The sequence below is a fragment of the Hyposmocoma kahamanoa genome, unplaced genomic scaffold, assembly GCF_003589595.1.
Source record: "Hyposmocoma kahamanoa isolate Upper Pololo Valley unplaced genomic scaffold, ASM358959v1 138, whole genome shotgun sequence".
NCBI lineage: Eukaryota > Metazoa > Arthropoda > Insecta > Lepidoptera > Cosmopterigidae > Hyposmocoma > Hyposmocoma kahamanoa.
In genome coordinates, this window is record NW_020653492.1 from 4976441 (window position 1) to 4987915 (window position 11475).

At 38.5% G+C, this 11475-nt stretch overlaps 1 long non-coding RNA gene across 1 annotated transcript; it reads left to right on the forward strand.

Moving 5' to 3' along the window:
* The first annotated feature begins 3277 nt into the window (after positions 1-3277).
* Positions 3278-4873, forward strand: LOC113240421. The gene is made up of 3 exons (XR_003311250.1): positions 3278-3388; positions 3666-3790; positions 4267-4873. It is a non-coding gene; the product is annotated as an uncharacterized LOC113240421 (long non-coding RNA).
* The last annotated feature ends 6602 nt before the right edge of the window (positions 4874-11475 follow it).

Here is an 11475-nt window from a genome sequence, read left to right on the forward strand (position 1 = left end):
GATTTATTATTTATTTTTTAACACAATATACTAGTTTCTACTTAACTTTCATTTATTGTTATAACACTCTCTAAATTACACTAAGATTAATTTTTCTTTAGTCGAAGCTCATGTATTTTGTTAAAAAAGTACATAAAAGAGTTAGCAATATAATAAAAGTTGTTAAGGAATGTTATTATCTATCATAAAAAAAAAATAGCTCAATAAATAATAAATAAAAATAAAAATCATTTATTTCGAACCGTAGTCCATAGTATTAGTAACAAGTAACCTTATATACTATGTTAGTAACAGCATATTTATGACAGAATTATCTATAATAAACAAAAGGAAACAAGGCACCACTACGGCACATAATGATTGTACGTGACAGCGGTGTCCTTAGTTATGTGAACGCGCGTCCAGTGCTGCATTACAGCACTGTCCACGTGCAGTCTATCTGCTACTGTCCGCAGGAGACCGTTGGAGCTGCCCCGCACCCTCTGTAACAGGGATGTGATACGTTTTCTGATGAGGGATTTCTTTCCATGCACGACCGGACTTGTGTTTGGTACAGCTGAAGCAACTGTCCCGGTGTAAAGTAACGCCTCACCCTGGAAAGGATGCCAAGCATCCTTGCTGCATTTTTGGTCATGGATTCAATGTATCTGCCGAAGTTCAAATTGAACGACAGGTCCATTCCAAGTAGCAGGAGGCAGTCGGCTACCAGTATGGATATACAACGAAAAGTCGGAGTCAGCTCGAAGTGACTCCGTTTTATGGAGAATAGACACGCCTGAGTTTTGGTAGCGTTAAATTTGACAATTTGGCATCGCCCCAATCGGAGACTGCCTGGAGTGTCAAATCTAAACGGCTAACCATGGACTCTCGACAAGACTGGATTTCCTCTCCACTGACCCTTGCATTGGTCAAGTACATGTCTACAACTGTGCTGTCATCAGCAACTCCTCCCAACGCCAACATCAGGAACACCGGCTATATCTATCGCCATATGTTCGGAAGTGTAGCCTTCTAAGACCACTCGAATCGAACGTTCACTCAAGAAATCCTAGATCCAATTGCAAAGGTCAGTGGGAAGCCCATAAGAGGGAAGCTTACTTAAAAGGCATGCGTGCCAGACCCTGTCAAAGGCTTTAGAAATGTCCAACGACACTGCACGTGCTTCGCCTTGCTTTTCTATAGCCTCGCTCCATATGTGACAGGCATACACAAGATCCCCAGTAGATCGCCCTCGTTGGAATGCGTACTGGCGATCACTGAGGAGGTCGTTGTCTTCAAGGTACGACAGGAGACGGTTGTTGAGTACGCGTTCCATAGTCTTGCTAGTATGGAAGTGACTGAGATTAATCTATAGTTGACAGGGTAGCTTTGCTTCCCTTTTTCGGCACAGGTTGCACGTTTGCAAGCTTCCACGACCTGGGAACTACACCAGTCTCAAGTGAGAGGTGGTACAGGCGTAGGCGTGTGAGAACAGGAGACAACTCAGGCGCACAGTTACGTAGGACTATTGCTGGAATTCTATCTGGCCCGCTAGCTTTATTCACGTCTAGATTTCGCAGAGTTCTAAGTACCTCTTTTTGCTTCGAACTGGCGCCATGGTGCAGCCAGCCTGAGATAAAGTAGGTGGTAGGTTCCCTGCGGCATCCAGACGCGAACTCTCTGCAAAGAGTGAGGCAAAAAGATTCGCCTTCTCTTCCGCAATATGAGCCAGTGAGCCATCCTGCCTCAGCAGAGGTGGCAGAGATGGGCGACATAAGTTAGATTCGACCGCTTTGACCAGGGACCAAAAGGATTTGCTGCCTGCTGGATAAGAGGCAAGCTTGGCCCCTATGCGGCGCACATGGTCGAACTTGGCCCTGCGCAACACACTTTTGCACTTTTTGGTGGCCTTATTAAAAGCTTTCTTCAAATTTTGAGTACTCGGAGCTTTGCGTAATCGAGCATCTGCCGAAACTTGGTACGTGGACTGTTTACGTGCTTTACCACAACTACAATCAGCGTTAAACCATGGACGAGCTTGGGGTCCATTGGGTACATCAGAGTACGGTATGTAATACTCCATACCCAAACGCAAAACCTCGACTACAGCATCAGCACACCTCGACGAGTCTCCTGAAGTAAAGCACGCCTGCAAGGGGTATGACGCAAAGAAATGGCGCATTTCGTCCCAATCTGCTAACTTTTATCGCCACATCCGTCTCATACCACTAGGGCCCTGATCGGGTGGGGAGTAAATGGATACAGTTTTCACCAGACAATGGTCGGAAGTACCCAGTGGGGCCTCCACAATCACAGAGTAGCTGTCTGGACCAGTTGTTAACAGAAGATCCAAGCAATTAGCTGTATGAGATTCAACATCTGGGATCCTGGTGGTGCTGCTGACGAGCAGGGAAAGGCTTAGCGTTAACGCAAGTTTACGCGACTCTCTCCCAGCGTGATCGGTCATCTGGTATGGGAACAACCATTCTTGATGGCGAGCATAGAATTCCCCCAGAATGACTAGTTGCGCCACAGACACCTGAGTTGAGCCTCATCAGACGTCTTGCTCAGACATAACAGCTTGGTCATCTCCTGATCTCCACTGTGCGAGAGGTAGACACAGCAGTACACTATTTGTGTAACTCCTGTGCCAACCAGTAGCCATAAAACAGAAAAACTCGGTGCCTCAAGGTTCTTGAGACGCTTGACACAGATGTCATCGCGAACGTACACAGACTCCGGCACGAGGTATGAGCCTGTGCTCCAGAGTATACCCGGGGTAGCTGAGGTACGCTGCGTCAGTCGGACATCTAGTGAGGAACATTTAGTTATTCCTATGTCCAAGAATTATAAATTTGGGCCCACTTTGCGGCGATGGCATTGGATTTCTTTGCCTTGCCCGAGTTTGAAAGGCAAGGCGCCACGCATGCGCGCAAGTCTCTCCGCAACTAAAAGCGGAAGACTCGTTCTTTGCGCGGAAGGAAGATTTCTACGCCGTATACCCAGCCATCGCAAGCAAGCGAAAAACGCAAGTGACATACGCGTGAACCCAGAGGATGGAAAAATGAAGGAATCATATGAACTTTTTTCTTTTTTCTTGCGGAAAGGCAAAGGTGCACCGTGCAGCCTAGTCTTTAATATACTACCTATTTTTATATTTAGAAATATTTGTCATAAAAATTCGACATTTTGTAAAACACAACATTTACGTCAACAGTAAAATCCAAGTGAAAATGCATATCACACATTCAATACAATAATAAAGAAAAAATAAAAAAATGTAATAAATATAAGCAAACATGGGTCTACTCCGCATGCTGGTGGTCATATACATGGTCCTATATTTAACAATTTACTTTGGCTTAATAGCGGCCCTCGTCTACATACGGGCTAATATTACAAAGGAAAAGTACGTATTTACTGCAGCTACTAAAGAGACGGATAATAGGTTACAATGCATACTGTGACCGTTTTATAAATAAATGTATTTTCTGTAGGGTAAACCTACCCTGTTCTATCTCTACTATATGTTAGCATTCTTTCTCTCAGGCTAGCATCGCAAAAATTTGAAATCGAGAAAAGGGGAAGTATGATTATTCGATACGTGTGATGGGTGGCTTTACCCTACTTAATTTTAAAGTTTCCCAAAAAGGAAAATGAAGGCAAGTATGCAATTTATTCAACAGGCTGGGTTTATCACTGGTGCCAGAAACATGTACCGCGCACTGCGCGTGTGAAGAATGTCAAGTCGCCTCATGCCCAGGGCTGTGGAATCCTTAAGATAATATGTAGGGCCTGGAGAAAATTCTGGGTAACTTTATTTGTCGCGGTTTTAAACACTACTTCGTAAACATTTTAGCTTAAATACTTATCCATCCGATCGAACACTCTTAAATCGGTAAACGGCCGTGGCGTTGTCGCTGCGTGCACGCCGCGCTGTCGCATTGCTTTCAAATGGCCAGTGTGATAAGGCTCTTAGCAGCTTAGTTGCCATAGCATCTGCCACGGTTTGCTGAAAGGCGTTGGTTCGAATCCAGCGGATCAAAATAATTTTTTTCTTAGTATTCGATATTTGTATTCATAATTATAACAACCTAGTGCAGTCATTTAATATCACAAAAATAATTGAATATCATGGTGGTCCAACATTGTAACATCAATAAACTTTAAAATTACATATAATACAAGAATGTTTAAGTTCATAATGACCATTTTAATTGAATTCATACCAGGATTCAACTCCAATTGAATATATTTTACCAATAAAACTATTTTATACTTTTACAGTTGGGTCGACTACTTGCCGAAGAAATGAAAATCAAGTTTTTATCAAGACTTTTATTCCATAAAAAAAACTTGTAAAAATGTTGAACAGCGTGCGGAGTACGGACCCTATCCAGAAACATTGTGAAATGTCCAAGGTATCGTTTTGTACTGTCACAGTAACTTCTGCGCCGAAGTTAACCCAAATATAAGACGACAATAAAAAACTATGATGAAACATATTTCGTAACATAAGTTCAGAAACTAAATTTCCAAAAGATATCATAAATATCGAAACTGGTCAATCCAAAACAATCACGTGCAGAGATATATATATATATATATGAACTGTTGAAAGAAACCACAACCAAACCATACCAAACCATAGATAGTCAAGTGTGCTGTAAATTTTCACACCAAATGGAAAAATTTCAATTCGACGAAGCTCTGATTATCGAATGTAACTAACCTAGTTTCAGTGTACTGTGGAGTCTGTAAACAAGCTCATTTGATGCGTCAACTTTTTTCGACGAGCAAAAGATATCTATTACAAGTTTCCATAGAATGTTATTTATAGTAATCCGAATAAGATGAATTTGAATTTACATCACTATAATAAACTATATTTAACGGCTATATATTTTGTTTCTATACCCAAGACAACGGGCGGCAAACAAAATAAAAAGTCTGTTTCTTTAGATAATTATGTAACTATTTATTTGGATTTAAGATTTGGTATATTTGCAATCTGTGATTGAATATCATGTTTTCATTACCAATGATGACTTTAGTAGCGGTAGATCTCCTTGTGAGTTCGTCCAGAGAAGTACTGCCACCTTACTTATTTCTGCCGCCAATAAGTAATGGGACTTGTCTGCCTACGAATTTTTGTGATTAAATACACATTGGCGGTTATTTCGCGCAAACGCGAACTAAAATTCAATGCATGGTTCTTTAGGTATCAACAAGAAAAAAACAAATTTTTATTTAGAGTTGCCATACGTTTGTAGCGTATTACAAATCAAACCGATTTAAAAATATTAGATATTACAGAATACGTTCGCAATCGCCAGTACAAAGCGGACAAGACACTCAATTCACTGACAAAACCAGTTCTATATTAACATTAACTTGTGTCAATAAAGTTATTTACAAATTGAATTTTGTTAAAAAGTAATTCAGTTGCGTAATAAGGCTAAGAACTCGGGAGCTGTTTTCACAGCTTTTGTGGTAGTGGAACCGCGGTTTCCGTGGAATGTAGATGTGTATGTATTAGGAGAACATATCACGATGCGTTTTACGCCCGTGTCAGGGACGGTTGCTCGCGGTAGCCGCCGGATCTGCGGTTTACCGATATCTCGATCGATCGTAAAGCCGAGCACACATTAGCGAGCCTTAACAGTAACGTGACCGATACAGTAACGAGGTTCTAGTGTGTACGCGTGAAACAGTCTTCAGTCACTAGAATGAGTACCTGGTTATCGGCGGCTCCTGGTTTTTTGTAACATAACATACAACGGTTACCGTTACAACTCTCCAGTGAGAACCCTGCTTAAGTACCCGCGCGACTTGTGATTGAAGTTTGTGGTCTATTCTACAATCGCAGCGGCTACGTGAACACGCAAGCCTGCGGTGTCGTATTTAAATATAACTGCTGGACACGGGTGAAAACCGCTTCGTGAGTTCTTAGCCTTTGGCGCTTCTTATAACTGATCGCTATTCTGCCTCAGAGACAAATTCTGTGACTTTAGTTGAAGGCGCTCGAAATTACGTTAATGAATTTCAAGTAGTGTGGAATCAATAGTGCCAATGTGTTTGGATACAATACAGCTCCTCGATCTATAGTATGTCAACGAGTTAACTAAACAAAATACGTTAAAATTATATGAGATTCACTGAGTTGTCATTAATTGCATACTGCAATATCTTAGAGCCTACACACACGGTGTATTAATTATGCGCTGTAGTCGCGCATATGTATTGCGCATTTTGATAAGAGATAGCTTTAATTTTAGTTTTGTTTGTTAATTTTTAAAATGAAGGAACTACATGAAATTCTAAGTGTAAATTCCAGTTGAGTATATAAGCTTCTTGCTTGCAACGCGATGTTTACGTGCATTTGAATCGATTCATTACAGCGCGTCGTCACCGCTTAAAAATACGCCGTATGCATAGACTCTTACGTTATAAACAATTTGTATAAATACACATGTAAAGGTACCTATAAATTTTCTTGTATCAACTTAAACTCGGGTCTCTTAAAATTCCGCACGAAAGCTACCTTATCCTGTAAATTAACTATTTGTAATTGAATACATATAATCTATAAAGTATAATCAGTCTATCTATGGACGGCCTTAGTCAAAAATTTATTGCTAAGAATAATTCATTAAAAAATGCATGTAAAATAAAAAAAAGAAAATAAAGAGAAACAGAAAAATAGAGATCAAATTAAATTAAAAGATTTATAAAAAAAAAAATTGACAACTGTTTGTGTAAAAGAGATTCAATATCGAAAAATACAGTAAGTTGAATATAAATTCTTAAAATACAAATGCAAATTATAAAAATATCTTATTCACTACATAGCTGTCTTAATGACTGTTGTATAAATATTCAGTGGCAAAGAGTTCGTATAGTACCTGTCCTCACTGACTGCTGTCAAATGTGAAAGTTCAAAATTTTATGAAGTTGACATTGACAGGACATTGGCGAAATCGCCATTTTTTTTGTATAATTTTTAAAATAATACTAAACTTTGTACATAGTTATTTTTACTTGACATTGGCAAAATCATTGATTATTTCGATGGGGCCATAACATTTAAAAGAAGTTATTTAATTTTTTATTATTCAAGTTATTTATGTTATTTAAGTAAGTTATTTAAGAATTATTTTGACTTAAAGATTATTTTTATAAATTTAAAATAAAATTTAAGTTCTTAAATACGGTTGCAGCCGAGACGGAGCCATAGGGTTCGGAAGCTCGGGGCTTATTTAAAGACTTTGGTTGCCTCAGACATACAGGGCTGCAATCATGGCTTGTGATTGATGCCGGGTGTCCAGCCGTATTACTGTCAGTATAATGGGATCTTTCAAACCAGTCACGATACAGGACGAGATTTTTGAAATAGAGACAACACCCTCTTAAATATACAAACACAGAGAAAGATGTGACAAGCTAAACAAAAATTTCCGACTGTTAGGGCGCCTTCAAATTAGCCGCTTATAGAAGCGCAGCAGTGACGTCAGTGACGTCACTTTGGCGCTGGAGTCGTGCCACTTCCAATTTTCATACACTATTTAGGAGCGCAGTTGAGCGCAAAAAAATTGTAAATAAAGAAGCAGTAAACAGTAAATATTACAGTAAAGTAAATTATCGTGAGAATAATGATGGCGTTTACAAATGACACTAGTTATTTATTTTACAAAATGTTTCCGTTTAATGTTTGTAAACTGTTGTTTTAGGTTTTTTTATAGTGTAAGTCTTCAAAATAGATTAAGTATGTAAAATGAAAAATTTCATTTATATAACTTAATAATTACATAAAGGTTGTAATTACGTTTGAGAATTACCGTGAAACTAGTCACGGTATTTATTAAATTACTTTGCTTAGAATATGACTGATTACATGGCGCATGATAAAACACCCAACATTACCTTCTGTCGAATGCTAAAAAAACGAAATATAGTGAACTAAAAATTACTAAAGCGTTACAGACACACGGCTACCGCGCCACAAAACAGTAAATACTAGTAGTGCTTAGTTAGCATCGAACGCGTTACCACAGTAAGGACAGTTGTCCATACTTGAACTCAGTCCGCCATTTTTGCTTTGTACATAAAATGCTTTATTATGCTGTTTTGGAATTCAAACCGTGGTGGTGGTATTTCATATCATTGGGAAGTCTTAATTTAATAAATTTTCCAATTTCTGTTTATCGAATGGAATTTTTGTACTGTAACAAACGAAAGTAAATATTATCCCAATGCAATATGGATGAGTTTTATTTTTTGAAGCACTAAGTAAACGTCTCGAATTTTCCACGCTAGTAGCGAAAAAAATGCTTCATGAGTGTTTTATTAATTTAAACTTAATTGATCCAAATAAAGTTCATTGTGCAACGTGTGCGTTAAAGAAGACATCTGTTGTCGAGAAGATACTACTTTCTATTCGTTCAGATATCAATTGTTCGTCATAGTCCAGCTACTGGTCGCAAGATGGCACCTTAGAAAAGGTACTGTGACTTTAAACGATATAACGACTGGGTAAAGTTTAAATTATATTAACCGTCTAGAATGTGTTACATCTTTTTTAAATTAGAAACTATAAACCAATCATTATCAAGTTTTCACAGTGTTTATCATTTGTTTGTGTGCGTTTTGGCAACAGTGGTTGTGATAGTAATCGAGGCTTAAAGCATTTCCATTTTTTTTGTGTTCCGTGACCGTGCCAGTCGCGCCACTGCTGCGCTTCTATAAGCGTCTAATTTGCAGGCGCCCTAACTGTCGGAACTTTTTGTTTAACATGTCATATCTTTCTCTTCATTTATTTAAGAGAGAGTTGTCTCTATTAAATAAATCCTGCCCGGTATCGGCATATTTAATCAATTTATTAACTACGTTAGTAGTAGATTTCATCGGAAAATATCATACATTGCAGAATTTGCTGTGTACCTTATTCAAAAACCCTTCGCCACTGCTACATGCAATTACAAACACTTTCATGTATTGCTAATTACATCAAGGCACTACGTTTTATAATTACATACATATATAAACAGGGTCTAAAAAACAAAATGGTCCCACGTGATATAGCTATGACTGTTTATGCCTACAACTTGTAATAACAATGAAAACTAGTTGGACAAAATACATAATGCCCCAATCAAGTTGACAATTTATAACCGAAAATTTTAAAGTAATTTGGAAAATCATGTTAAGAAAAATCATTAAGAAAATAGATGCGTCCTGTCATAATCGAAAAAGAATTATATATAGCCTGCCTTATTTTCCATAACATTTATATTATACTCCGTCTTGTTTGAAGACAGAGTAAAATGACATTTGCAGGGTTACCAGTTTTCATAAAATTTTAAATAGTCATGTAGTTATTGTCGACAGTTTTATCGATAGATTGTGATAGAAGTGAAATTTTGCCAAAAATGCCTGAACTGTGAATATTTAAAGTAAATTTTTATTCATATTCATTTTAATAAGAAACGGCGAATTTATTATCTATATTAAATTAAAGGGCAAAACTTCAGAATGTCTCCTCTTTGTATTTTTAACAGACACAGTTCTAAATGCAGTGTATGTAAGTATGAACTTACAAAAATTAACAATTCAAACGAACCTGTGTTCAGCAGTCGGACGAATAACGGACCGCTGATGATTTGAATGAAATAAGTTTGGCTATTTATTGCACAAGCGTGACCAACGTTTAGTAGATAGTCGATAGAAGATAGCTGTCATTGTCATCGGACTCCGTCGGCGAAAAAGACAGGCGCGATCCCGTTCACCTGAGCTTCAACACGCAAGCCAGCAGCGCCAGCGCGAGCAGCAGGCTGCTCTGCGCCGCGGCGGCGCCGGCCAGGCGGCACTTGAACATGTCTATGCGCGTCGCCTTGTCGGCTACAATGTTCTGGAACTCGGCCTCCACGATCTGGCCGTCGTAGTAGGTGATGGGGTCCTCGAAGGGGTACTCGAAGCCCTGCAGGCACTCGCACTTGTAGCCGCCCGCCTCGAAGCCTCGGCCCAGAATCGGGACGCACTGCAACGTGACAAGACATTCCGCTTAACGATTCTAATCGTAAACGTGTAAGCCCTTCATTAGTAAATATTTCTTTCTTATTCACAATTACGTAAAAATATTGTTCAATAAGTTGATTGACTGCATATCAAACAGAGTGGGCGTGTAGCTTACCCGTCCCGTCACTTTTTTTAAAAAGTGTGGTACGAACGCGCCTAGACGACATTACTTGTATTCTGCATCGCGCTATCAAAGTTTCCACTCAGTTAAGTAATAAGCTAATGCATTTTTGAATACGCGAGGTATCCTTATGGCGCAAGTCTTTAGAATAACCAGACACAAATTCTAGTACAGTCAATAATAATAATAATAATAATAATTTATTCGCATTAAGTGTGGTGTACATAGTTGGCTTAATATAAAATATTTCTATAAACAGGTTCTCACACTTAGCTAGTAATAGCATGCAAATTTACCTTAAAATGAGTATATCTATCATAATTATTAAAATATCTTATACATTTAAAATAATAAGTCTCAATAATGTCAAATTTAAACAAATACCTAATTATTTTCTAAAAATTATTTTTGTAGTAAAAAAATTCTTCAATAGAGTAAAAACAACAGTTAGACAACCATTTGGATAACCTATTTCGGAACATTGTATTTGGCGTATTTTTTAAATCAATCGGTAGCGAATTATATATTTTGACACACATAGGTAAACAGTTACGACGATACACTTCTCTTTTTATGTTGACCGGTACAGTAAGTCTGTCCGGAAACCTCGTGTTATATAAAGGTTCATGTCGTTTGAATAGTGAATAATTTTGCTTGACGAAGGTACAGGCACTCAAAATATAAATACTAGGCACTGTTAATAAATGTAATTTCTTAAAAAGTGGTCTGCACGAAGTTACAAGTGAAATGTTGCAAATCGATCTGATGCTGCGCTTTTGAGATATAAGCACTCTGTCAATGTTACATGAATTGCCCCACGAAAGAATACCAAGAACACGTCAAGCTTGACACTTTGGACCGTTCGAAATGAAACGGAGTAGTGTTGGGTAGGACATGAAATCGAGCTCGAGGGAGTACCTGATTTAAAAAAATGAGGCAGTAGAATGTCCTACTTCAAATGAGGTGAGGTAGTGGTAAGAATGTTTGCACCTATGGCAATGACTCTACAAACAGGGGCCATTAAGCACATTTTCATAACATGATGGTATCAAACAATTGGATAACTTAAGTGTTATGATGTAGTAGTGTTATGCTAATTTTATTTAGTACTATGATAGTATGATCATATTATGTAAAATCAGCTAAAAAGCGGGCAGTGCAGAATATTTGTGTTTTCAACGCCACCTGATGGCGATGAGAGAAGAGCCCCTACATTATTGAATGGTGACACCTCCACAACATTCTTCTACTCTCCGCGAGGGGGCGCAGCGAGCGACGCCGGCTGTGACGTGACGAGTGAC